The following is a 14,320-nucleotide window of genomic DNA, read 5'->3' as shown; positions in this document are numbered from 1 at the left end:
GGATAAAGTTCCGGTTTAGGGAGTAATCATTATACCAAACTGCAGACAGTATCAAGTTCGCTGTTGATGCTTGTGCCGCTATATATGTTATCCCTCTTAAATGTAAATGTTGTGAATAATGAAATTAGTCCTGAAGGAATATACTGTTATGTAATCAATGACAAATGTAATATTCGCAATGAAGTAAGTTAAATACAACCTACATAACCGAACAAACTTAAAACAGAGATAACAGCCTATATCATTCCGAAAATTATGGTCGATCTGTAGTTATAGAACACATAGATGTTGTCAGCTGGTTAGTAACCATTCGTGTCATATAAATATAGGCATCACTAGTTTTGCATAACAGTTACCCCGTAATTCTTGTATCCAGTTACAAATCTCCGAAAGATCATATTGGTTCATTAACAGCAAGGAAATCCGAAGCGGAAAAGGTTTTTAAAATTGGTTTTGAAACACACGGCAAGTTTTAGTAGTACGCACGAAATGATGCTTTTGGGATGGTTGCAACGATCACATATGCAGAAAATATTTATCAATATTTTCTCACAAAACACTCGAAGACATATCCATGGTTCTCCCGACAATGCGCACATTTATACACTCCTTTACACAAATATCTCGTTATCAATAGCACAATTCATTGTACGATTGTATTCATGTCCCTCAAGCACACGTGGTGGAACAGGGTTGGGAGACAATGCAAGGGAAGGCGGTCCCTTGCTGGGCGTGTTGGGTGATATTTGAGGTATTGGCCTGTGTTTACTTTTAACCACCGAGGTCGCCGTTGCTGCTCCCGTGACGTAAATGTACGTACGTTTGTGAATGAACAGCTGCTCCCATCTTAACTGGCCGGGGCTGCATAAATAGTTGTGTGAGCGACCGTTGTGCCGTACAGGCTAATTTTACAATCTGCTAGCTCAGTCAGTCGTTAAAGCGTTCGGTTGATACAACAAATCGAGCCTGGGTTGAATACATTTTGCATGTTCTTCTGAAGCTTTAAATGTCTTGTAAATCTAAATCAGTACATTAATATAAATTCAACTTGTCGCTTTGTAGGTCATGCGTTAATATGTATTCGCACGATTGATCTTTCCACACACATTCCGAGTTCGATTCCCAAAATGAGTTGGACCCATAACTTTGATTCTTTGATTTTGAGTGATTGATTATAGCGGGAGTAGTAGGTCTACTATCTCGCTCGATCGATACAGTATTATGTGTACGATTGATCGGTGAAGTGGTCATTGCGTGGTACTGGTGTACCGAAATCCCGAAAAGGTCCTAGCTTGATATACACCGTACCCCCGTCATTAAAAGGATCAAACGGATATATGCGTATGGTCTTAAGATTAATTAAGAGATTAATTTTACGGCGCTTTTAGCAATAGCCCAGCAATATCAAGACAGGGGACACCGGAAATGTAATGCTTCACACTTTGTACTCATATGAGGAATCGAAACCTTGTCTTCCGCGTGACGAGCGAGCGCGCTAACCACACGGCTACCCAACCGCCCTGGGCTTCTCGCATCTAGTGTACTGCGTTTGACGGAATTATCCGTGTTAAGCTGACTTAGCCGTTCAGAGCGCCAGCAATGATATGTTTGGGGATTATGATAAGTCAGTGGACTAAGAATTATGACACTGGTCAAGGAACAATCTGACGGGAGAGATGTAACGTATACATTTGAATTCATACATTCCCAGAAATTGGCACGGAATCGAGCCTAAGCCTCTTTGTAACCAGTAGGACAACCCCCTCTCACATACAGTAATCTAACTTGCTGCTTGAGTTTGAGTGAGTGAGTTTAATTTTACACCGCAATCAACAATATTCCTGCTACACGGCGGCGGTCCGTTAATAATCGAATCTGGACCAGACAGTGATGAACAGCGTGAGCATCTATCTACGCAACTGGTCCCCAATGACGTGTCAAACAAGTCAGCGAGCCCCTGACCACCAGATTCCATTAGTCGCCTCTTACGAACGTATGGATTACCGAAGATTACCGAGGACCATTTCTAGCCCAAATCTTCGGGAGTCTTCTGCGATCGGGATGCCACGACAACACTTCCACACAACCCGCAAGAATCATACAGTGTCATGATGTGGCCTTAGCAATGGTCCCAAATATATTTTGTATATATGTATCAAAATGAATATTGGTGCGTGGTGTTGTTAGTCAGCGAGTCCGATCTTGCACAGCTTTTAGCAATATTCCACAAATATTAAGGCGGGGGACAATGAAAATGGGATTCACACACCGTACCATTGAGGGGAATCGAACCGTGGCCTCGAGAGTAACGAACGAACGCGCCTTAACCAATGTGCTACCCAATTGTCCTAGCTGCACGTCTAAGAGAGAATCAGACAGTTTTACACCACTGTTCGCAATATTTCTCATGAACTCATTATGGAAAACACCAAAATGGACTTCACACATATTACCAAAGCTAGGAATCGAACCCCGACCTTAAGAATGACGAGTGAACTCCTTAACACCTGGGCTATACCTCCGCCCTGCACATGTGGTTATTAAGATAATTCGCTGCTTCTACAGAACAAAATATCTGAAGCTATATCGCTCCCCGCACACTGCTACACTGTCTCGGGAAGTGTTTTCAGGGTGAGAGACAACATAGGAGCATCAGCGTTCTGTTCCACATCCCAGACGAAAAACATAACACGCAACGCCCATAAAGGTCAGTGGGTGAACCACGTGATTTATTACTCGCATCCCGTTCTGACGCAGATGCTTAGACTGGCGCTTCTTGTCAGATCGTTTTGCACCTGTGCGCATTAACCCAGCATAGGGACGGTAAGACAGTGACACAGTCTAACCAATGTCAATTTTGCTGAATTCTGACACATGCGAGACACATTTAACCACCACCTCTGGTTTATTTATATAACGTGTGCAAGTGTACTGGTACTGTGCTTTACGTCGGGATTGATTGATTCTGTTCTTTGTTTTACTATCTTCGCTTGGAGACGTAATGGATTTTGCTGGTTATAACTCAATAGGCTCCTTCTGCACTGAATAATAAAATTAGTATTGCAACCCTATAATTTGTTTCCCTAACACAATACTAAGCAGTATTCCGTCAATATAAAGGTGAATTGAAAATAATCGAATCTGGATCAGACATTCAGTGGTTGACATCATGAGCATCTTCCATCTGGATAAAATAGATGTTACTAATATATTATAAGTTAGCGCTCCATGTACTTTTGTTTGTTTGATTTTAGCAGTTGTTTAATCCCGTGTATACCAATACTCCATGACAGCGTTTTTGATCACATAGTCTCGTGATTAATATCATGGCATACACAATGGCAAATGGAGACAACCTCAGACAAGTCATCGGAGCTTACCATTGTGCATAAATACTCATGTTATCACTCTCGGTTTACCTCAGGCTCGATCACATATATACTTATTCTTTTATTTGATATACTTTGCCCCGAGGATATGATAACGTTTTCTGTTTGGTAGTGTTTCCTTCAGAAAAAAATATTGGATTCTTCTCAGTTCTGTATATAGTAATAATATTTATTTAGCTGTGATTTGATTTCAAAGATGCCAAACGTTATTCCTTTTTTCACAAAATAGACTGTATATGACAAGCAATAATTCCAATCTCTTAGTATGCGAATAACTCAATATATAGGAATTACATAATAATAATATTAATAAAAAAAATAATGACTATTTATAAAACGCCTGTTTCCACACACACGTGCATGCTCAAAGCGCTTAGTAATTATTACCACCTTCAACCCAAGCTGTCTGTGAAGCACTTGAAGGTTATATTCAAATGACTTATCCCATCTGGTACCCAAGTCAAAACATAGATTACATAACTGTCTCGTTTCCTGATTACTGGGTTCCGTCCTAATGTACAACGTGAGATAACCAGTCCAGAATTTTTAGACTAAATCGTTTAATTGGATATTTAAATATTAATCAGTATGATCTAATACGTCTAAACACTTGTATGTTGCAACACTTCGCTCCTTCTAATCCCCGCAAACATGTCGTACAGCGAGCTCTAACAAACAGAAACCTGGAAATCGTGGAAATCTCAAACCGAGGCTCTGCCGCAAGGAAACTTTGGCGATCTGGTATGGAACTGATACTACATGTATATCAATCTCATTGTGAGTTAAAGAAATACACGCAAATATATAAGCGCAAAGAACAAAGGTGCACCCAGTGAGCCAGATGCATAGGGAATCGACCTAAGCAAACTGGGGTAGTCTGTGATTTCTTATTTAAGGTATGCTGCCTGAACCTCGTCGTAAAAAATAGAAATACGGTGTTATTAAAGTTTAAAATTAATATTCATTTATAAATATCATTTTTTATGAAACAAGGAATTGGAATTCAGTGTAACCAAGGTTGTTTGTTATGTCTATTTTCACTTTCACTGAAGAAAATTCGGATCGGTTGAAAAGTAGGTCAGTGTCTGAAAAGGTTAAGCGAGATTCATGTTTAGGTATGATTTTCTGTTGGCGTACGGAAGCAATTTTGAACTGTTAAATGTATCACATCTGCTTCGTTGTGGGGCAAGACTGAAGTCCCAGAAAATGCCATACACGGTCAGCCATCCAACACCTCTCCGCGCCCTACGGAACTTGTCCCACTGTCCCTGAGCCATATTATTTTCCCTACAGCTTTGCCTTCCCACCAAAGCTAAAGCTCCAAATAAAGCAAGTCTAGATTTCCCCAGGTTTATGCCACCTGGTCCTTTTTCAATTTAAATGGGTTTATTTTCAATTTATTTTTAAAAATCAAAATTATATATTAAGAGACTAAGCCGTAGTCTAGGCCCAAAATTGATTTGAGACGTGAACTAATATGCACAGGACCACGCATCGCCACAAATACTATATGATAAATAAATGGGAATATGACTAACAGTTTAAGTGCATCCTCTTGTAAGAGAACACCCAGGCAAAGATTATGCACCCCCCCTCCCCTCACTCACTACCCCCTGCTTATGAATGTGACACGCCCACAGACAAAGCAGCTGGTGAGGAGGTTATAGCGATCTTTGGTCCCACCCATCCGGGGAAGGAGCGACTTTGATGTGTAAAAGGTTGGATTGTATGCGTACAATGAATGCTCCCCGCGGTAGTGGCATCAAACGTGATTGTGGTGATTCATTTACACATGATTGTGTTATTGTCCGCTTTACTTGGACTAGTAACTAGTCTCTGAAAAGAACGTATGAACGTATTTTACAGAAGAAACAGTTTATATATATACTCGCACACACACACGCACACACACACACAACTATAATGGTTAGGAGCATATATATATATACATATAGATAAATAGATAGATAGATAGATAGATAGATACACACACGCACATTATATATACACACACATATATACACATACATACATACATACATACATACATACATACATACATACATACATACATACATACATACATACATACATACATACATACATACATACATACATACATACATACATACATATTCACAACTACAATGATTAGGAGCCCTGAGCCTGCCTTTATTCTAGGAAACCGTGGAGATCTGGACTAAACACACATTCTAGGTAAAGTGATGTGAGGTGAGATGGGGGTTAACATCGTACTTCGCTAACATGTCGTGCAGGCGTGTGTATGTGTGGCTGCTTGTACTAGCCCATATTTAACGTGGTTTTATAGCACCAACTCACTGAGATACCATACCGCGGTTACGCATAAATACCCCATTCAGACACATCATACAGTCGACCAGTCCATGTTGCACCCATTAGTGCCGAGCGCAAGGCAGGGACCGACAAGTACCTTTACTTAACGTGTTTTTAGTATGACGCCACCTGTGATCGAACACGCGACTTTCCGATCTCCTGGCGGACGCTCTAAACACTACACCGCGAAGGCTGTTCCACATATTCTAGACTTACACGGTTTTCTTGAATTTATTTGTTTTAGGGTCTGTGTGACAGACCACTATTAACTAATGCAGTACGTGATCGAATGAATTCTCATTGCCGATTGCATATTCTGGTTAAAGTGTGTAAAATAGGTTAGTGTGTCAAACCATGAATTTTGATGATTAATTTGTTGAATATTGCACGATAATGAACAAGTATATATTTTGTTGACATCTTAGCGACAAAACCTGAGCTTTCTTGAGTGTAGTGGCAGTCCCCTCCCTTGGTAAATGGCCATATTGAGACTCTCGTGAAAACGGGTGAAAACGAAGCGTGCATACAGCCCGTTTTCTTCAACAGATAACTTCAACACATAATCTGATCATTATTTAGCTTTCATTCTACAGCGATTCATGCACACTGTACGTTAATTTTACCTCGAGAATAAATCATATTGCACATGCAACGCCATAAAAATCATCAATACCCTCCACCCACCCAGTCATAACTTATGGACGGTCCCTAAGCGGATGAAAAAACATACACATTCATTACATGTTAAAAACGCTTTTAGATGCCCCCCGACTCGAAAGGCTCCACAGTACAATAAGTGTTTCTTTCAATCTTGAATCCTCGCAAAGCCACGAGGGCCTGTTAGTTGCGCCACCCTGTCCCAACAAGCCCAATAGGTTTTCCTGCTGGATAGTGCCCCGCACCGAGTGGTTTAGTCTGACAAGAGTGATGTCCCTTGTATGTCGCCCTCCGGGAAGAAGGGATACGAACACGTATTTCCATTTTGAGAGAAAGATATCATCCTCATATGTCGTCCATCCGGATAGGCTTCCTTGCACAACAACAACAACAACAACAACATGACGACAACGACGACACCAACAACAGGTCAAATGGCAACCAAATGAGGCGACAGTAAAATATAGTCTGACAAAATTTTATCAAACTATTCAACAACGGTTCTTACCGCACGAATGGAGAAAGGCAGATTTGGTAGATATTTACCAGACAGTTTCTTGGTGATAGATTTATTTCATGCGATTGGATTCATCACACGTGTATCCGGTCAAATGTCACGAATTACATTATGTTAGAATTCGGGGGTAACGTAAGCTTCTAGTACCCATGTTCCGTAACAGATGACCAATGAATTGGACCGATTTGAATCTTTGCTCATGACTTCAACCTCTGGCTTCAGCCAAAACCCGCATGATGTGGATAGAATGCGAATTTTGCGGAGACTCGGGTCACGGATTTGGAGAAATTACATATTATAGACAAACGACTGACATACGTAGACATGCAGTATGACTGAAAAAGTAGAAGGGATACCAAACCCCCTTTTTTCTCAAATGCCAAGTCCCGACTATTGGTTGATCTTCGTCCATGAATTATATTTGCATGCAATTTCTCTTGCTTTCTTTCACTACTTATGGGCGTAAGAAACAAACTTTGAAATACCAGCCGATAAATGAAACCATATGCAAATTTAGATTGAGCTAAAAATTGCATTTTTGAATCAGTGTATCCATTAATCATTTTTTAGGCATTCAGTCAAACTGTGTATTCTTCCGTCTGTCTAGAGTCTTCGGTTATGTTTTAGCAAAGAACGTTTGATACAGCTTTCCTGGCTGTGTATGGTGTTAGACAATAATTTGTGACGTTATTGTATAAACATTTGTATATTCTTATTCTCCCGGCATCTAATGCGGGGGCATGTAGTCGACGCCTCGTCTGTCCGTCCGTCCGTCCGTCCGCCCTCCCGCCCGACCGTAATCATTTTGTTTACTGACTTCGTTTCCGGAACACAACTCGAAAACCATTTCATATTTTGCAAAAGATCTTGGCAGATATACGAGACAGATTCTTTAAATGGTGACTTTTTCTAATTACAGATATATGGCATTTACATTTTCCATGAATTCCATGGAAACAATTCAGACTTGGTCTAAAAACACAGCAAGTAACTGTCGGATGAATTGTCCTTTCAAATATGTGGGGTCCCTGGGGATATGTCATATTCTGATGACTGTTCTTAAAGTGAAATGGATGAGGGAATGAATTGTTTAGCCAAGTTTTTAATTTTCTCCAAAAAGTTTGTGTCACTTGGCATTCCCAGTACACATGACAAACACTCTCATTTAGATCCTTGCAGAAACAGCATATATTACTTTCAACTCTCTTCATTTTAAGCAATTCTCTGTTAGTATAAATAGCACCTTGCAGAAATCTATATTAAAATTTGAGTTTTGTGTCTTGCAGACCTTTTCTGTATCCTGAAAATATTTTTTTCCCAGTCAAAGTCTGTTTCCGGGAATAATAGTTGCCACTTTTTACAAACATTTTGGTATATATCATTGGAAATACGTTTATCTTAATTCTTTATATAGTTTAATAAATTTTTGAAATTGTGATTAAACCATAATGGTTGTGATAGAATTTCATTGATGTTATTTGAGTTTATATTACTGTTATTTTACCAATAAGTGTTGAATTTCTATTTCTTCAAGATGCTAGGAGTCTATTAATTTCTTCCAGTCTTTTTCTAGTGTTTATTACCCATAGATCTTCAAGATCTGGTGTAAATGTAATACCTAGTACATCAAATTCACCAACTACCCATTCAACTTTTATATCATTACATATCATATCAGTAGATCTATCTTTTGATCCAATCCATATTGCTTTTGATTTATCCAAATTAATTTTCAAACCTGACATTTTGTAAAAAGTATTAACTGTGTCTATTGCAGAGTACAAACTCTCTTCAGTCCCATTCAGAAATAGTTCAGTATCATCGGCAGATTGATTCAGTTTATATTCATTATCATTAATAACTATACCTTTGATATTTTCATTATGTCTTATCATGCAACCAAGAATCTCAGCTACAAAGAGGAAAATATATGGGGATAAAGGGTCTCCTTGTCTACAGCCCCTTTCATTTGAAAAAAAGGTTACCATGTTGGATGACACAAGATGTTGTTTCATAAGTTAGTGTATTTATCCATCCTACCAGTTTGGGGCCAACTTCGAATTTATGGAGGACTAGATTGATAAAATCTTTTGAAACAGAATCAAATGCTTTTTTTCAAAATCAATAAGGATTAGCAAACCAGGGATGTTCTGTTTCTTTGTTTCGAACATAATATCATATAATAATTATATTTTTTCACTATATTTTCACTAATTGTCCTCCCTGGTATAAAACCAGTTTGGTTACAGTGAATGAGTTCGTCTGGAGTAGTTTTTAATCTGTGTACTATACAGGAGCTGATAATTTTGTAAATATTATTGAGTAAAGTGATTGGTCTCCAGTTTTTAAGTAATGTTCTATCTTTATTGGTTTTTGGAATGCAGGTAATAACACCTCTTTTCCAGTTCGCAGACATTTCATTATTGGCTAATACATCTTTAATGAATCTATAGATCCATGTTTTTAACTCTTTCCAAAAAAATTTAAAGAAATCAATAGGAAAACCATTAATCCCTGGGCTTTTATTATTCTTCATTCTGTGCACAGTATTACTAATTTCATCTAAACTGATTTCTCTTTCAAGATAGTCCCTCTGTGTTTGGTTAAAAGTTGGAGTATTAATATCCTTCAAACACTTTTCATCCTCATATTGTTTGTGAGAGGCATACAGATTTTTGTAAAATAATTTTAGTTCATTCAGTATTGACTTGCTGTCAGTAATTTCACAATTATCATTAGTTACTAACTAGTTGATTGATCTTTGGGTGAACGTTCTATTTTCCAAGTGGCAGATATATTTTGAACGTTTTCTCCTTCTTCATACCAAAGAATTCGGTTTCGGATTTGTATTCCTTTCATTTCCTCATTTTTAATTTCTTCCATTTCTCTCTTATATTTTGATAGTTCACTCCAAAGTTCTTCATCTATGTTTTGAAAGTTTTTTTTTTATAGTATCTTCAACTTGTTTTATTTTATATTCTAACTGTCCTGTATTTTCTGCTTTTGTTTTCTTTAAGTAGGATGAAAAAGATATAGTCTTTCCTCGAGTTTTCATTAATAACGTTTCCAGAAATAAGGAGTTAGAAATAGTAAGTATAATATTTTCAGTGTTATTAAGATCATCAATTTTTTCTGTTGCATATTCCTGAACTGTGTCATATGAAATAGACCTAAGTTTCCGTATTCAGGATTGTTGAGTGATCACTTTCATAGCCTGGCAAAATGTCTGAATCTAGAGTTATATGAAAATATATCCTCTGATACAATAAAGAAATCAAGTCTGGCTTGTCTTGGATATTTTTTTCCACCAGGTGTATTTTCTGCATTTATCATTTATAATCCTCCAAACATCAATAAGGTTGTAACATTCAATAAATTCTAAAACAGTATTTCTTGATTTAGGGTTGTTTACGTATTTATAATTCTTAAGATCAATTGTTGGATCAGTCACCAAATTCCAGTCTCCAACCATTATCATAGAATCATTCTCAAAATTTAGAATATTTTAAAACAGATTAGTGTAAAAATTACTATCATCGATATTAGGACCATAGAGATTAGTTAGTGTTAGTCTTTTATCCTCTATTGTTAAATCAGCTATTATATAATTTCCATTTTCATGTATTAGGGTCTTATGTATTTTAAGACCAATATCATTGTTAAAGAGAATGGCCACTCCTCTGGAATTAGATTTAAAAGGTGCTATTATGGATTGTAAACCCCATTCGTTTCTCATGATGACTCTTGTTATTCTTTGTTTAATGCCGCGCTGGTAATATTCCTGACGAGGGAGTGAGTTTACTTTTACGTTGCTTAAAAATATTCAAGCAATATCATGGTGGGGGACACCAAAAATGGGTTTCACACATTTTACCCACGTGGGGAATGGAATCAGGATTTTCGGCGTGACGAGCGAACGCTTCAACGCTTTAGGATGTCGCATCGCCCCTCCTGATTCCAGTCAAAAATGAAATTGACATCCCCAGACACAATCATTTGAGATTTTCCGAAATGAAATCAACCACTCAGTGTGACTGACACCTGTCGTACATATCCAGGATTGAATACCACTACAGAAAAGAACGAAATTCTTAAACACTGGATCTTTCCAACGAAAATATGCAAAAAATATTAAAACGTAGCTTGACCGAAACACTCTCAGATTAACGGCTAACCTAACGTCCAATACGAGAGCCGTATCAAATAAACTGACATCTGTTATGCGCATATTCCAAAGGTGTGTACTTTCTTTTGTACGTCAGCATATGTGAAAATAAAATAAAATAATCTTGTTTGCTTTTTAATTAATAACATGGGTGTATACTATACGTTGTGTGCTTCTCGAGAGAGTACGCAGCTTTGTAGTAATGTTACCAGATATGGTAGGAGGATAGGCGGAGACTACCCGATCCGGTAGGCAAGGGGTGAGACTGCTACGAAAAGGTGTACCTGACACTGTATTTACCCGTGGGAGAAGTTTTTGTCGGTATTTGTCTTACCGCCATGTTAACCATACAAACTATCAATTTTATATATGTGAGGCAGATCCCCAAAGAGGGTCTTTTGGCTATTTACAGATTTTTGTCATTTTTTGTTTTCCCTGGTTTCTATGGAAACGATTCAGACTTACATTCGAAAGGGAGAGGTGGGTTTCATTTCCGGAGCACAACTCGAAAACCAGATATGGCAGATATGTGAGGCAGATTTTAAACTTGTGCTCCTAGCAGATTTTTCTCATTTTTAGTTTTCCAGGCTTTCATGGAAACGATTTAGACTTATATTCGAAAGGGAATGATGGGTTTCGATTCTGAAGCACAACTCGAAATTTATTTTTTTCCAGCAAAACTTGCAGCTACATATATGAGTCAGATCCTAAAGTGGTGAAATTTGCCATTTGCAGATTTGTGTCATTTTTATTTTCCCCGGTTTCTTGGAAACGAAACGACATAGTCTCAAAAGGGAGGGGTGGGTTTCGTTTCCGGAGCACAACTCCAAAACAGTTCAGTATTCTTCTGCAAAACTTGGTAGATATATCAAACAGGACCTAAAGCAATGCCCTTTTTGGTATTTACAAGTTTTTGGGCATTATTTGTTTTCTCGGTTTCCATGGAAACAATTTAGTCTTAGTCTCAAAAGTGAGGCGTGGGTTTTGTTTCCTGAGGACAATTCGAAAACAGAGTTAGATTCGAAAGGGAAGTATGGGTTTCGTTCCTGGAGCACAACTCGAAAACATCTAAATAGCTATCAGCAAAACGTGGCAGCTACATGAGGCAGATCCTAAAGTGGTGTCTTTTGCCATTTGCAAATTTTTGTTATTACCATTTTTCCCGGTTTCCATGGAAACGATTTGAACTTAGTCTCAAAAGGGAGGGGTGAGTCACTGGACCACAACTCCAAAATTGTTCAATATTTTTCTGCAAAATTTGGTAGATATATGAAACAAAACCTAAAGTGGTATCCTTTGTTATTTACACGCTTTTAGCCAGCTGAAAACTGTTATAAGAATGGTCAGCTGTGTTTGAGTTGAGTGTGTAAACGGTTCAATGTCTAAAATAGTTTAAACAAAGCAATGAAAGTCGGTGTACACAGTGAACTCAAAAACAGTCAATCGAGCGGTTTTCGAACTCATTTTATGACGTCATACGATGCAGCTTCTCGGCAGGGAGTTTGGCGGTTACCAAGTCCTCCAGAGTCTTATTATGGCCCAAACGCCACAGGATGCGAATGTACAGACAACCAGCATTCCATGTAAACATGACATTTTATTATAAATATTGATACATTGATAACATTGCCTTTTTGCCAGGTTCGTATAAAAATATCCTCAGAAACAAGATGGTTTACCTTTATCACAGAATGAGCTGCTATAAGTGGGAAAATAATGAAATGCCAAGTATATAGGTACACGCATGTTTACGTCCAGTAGGAAATATATGATACAATTTTTTTGGAAAAGATATTTTGCGATTGCAAATTTCATCTGGGGTTAAAGCATCGATATTCTGTATACAGAGTTGCGTCCCCTAGCTGTTCCAAGATCCGCTAACCGTCGAGTCGCGTGGATGTCGGTCTGATTCGAGACACTTATCGCGCTAACGGCGTGATGTCCATTTTAACTGGGAACGGATTACAGCGGTCTAAATTACACGCATATCATGAAGGCGAATAACTAAGAGGGATTAGATTTTGCTTATGTAGAATATATTGATTATGATAATGACAATGAGTGACGTTTGTTCTCGTTGGACAGTATACTTGTCAAGAAATATCAAGCTAAATCACGCCGAAATCGAAATCTAAGTATAGCATGTCTTAGCAATTAACCACCTTACTGAAAAACCCACAAACAAGAATTTGCTTGTAAAATTAGCAAAATAATTAAGGCGGATTTGGAATTCGAACCCAGGATCTGAAGCTTCAGGGACGCAATTGGACAAGCAGATTAGCGGTGCTTTATAGAACCTTTTGTTTGTTTGTTTGTTTGTTTGTTTCACGACCTACCCAGCAATGTTCCAGCTATATGGCGGCGGTCTGTAATACTGGACCAGACAGTCCAGTGATCAAGAGCATGAGCATCGATCTGCGCAGCTGCGATACGATGACATGTGTCAAACAAGTCAGTGAGACGACCTCAAAGAAGGTTTGATGATGAGGATGGATGTAATGACGATGGTAATGGTGTATGGATTGCTGCAACAACTTAGCGATTTTGATGATGATGATGATGATGATGATGATGATGATGATGATGATGATGATGATGATGATGATGATGGCGGCACTGACGACATTGACGAACGCCGTTACTAGTGAAGGCGCCCATTAACTCAAACACAAACACATTGGAGTGAGGTATTGCATGGTTCCAATGAAAGATCAGTATAACAGTTCTCTATTATTTTAATTTGTGCTTGACATGAAAAGTGCATAGAACTTCAACAAAAATAATACAAGACTGCATTCCCGAGACAATTTACACGCAGGAAAAGTCACAAATCACATAACTTGCATTTATGGATAAGAACTACAATAATAAATTAAATAGTTGTTATCCATAAATTAATGTTATATAACACCAGGAACGCCTTTCAGGCAGTAGTTTATGTTGCTCAATTCGAGTGTCACAATTCGGTCGAAAGACTAATCTGGCCTAGACTAAATGGTTATTAACAATAATAATTTTGCGTAATAAATGAGACATAAAATATTCACTCTAAATGCACTATTGAACAAAAAGACTTCTCACAGTGCCGTCTTGACAAGGTATGCCTTTATCACGTCGAGGAATCAGTGAGGACGCTGTGTGGAATTTCAACGAACCTCTCGTTGCATAAATGCATAAGTTCAGATGTTTCATCCTGACCCTTGCATAATAATATGTATAACATATGTAAAAGTCTTT

The sequence above is a fragment of the Haliotis asinina genome, chromosome 4 (genome assembly GCF_037392515.1).
Source record: "Haliotis asinina isolate JCU_RB_2024 chromosome 4, JCU_Hal_asi_v2, whole genome shotgun sequence".
Lineage (NCBI taxonomy): Eukaryota > Metazoa > Mollusca > Gastropoda > Lepetellida > Haliotidae > Haliotis > Haliotis asinina.
Note: the sequence above shows the minus strand (reverse complement) of the source record.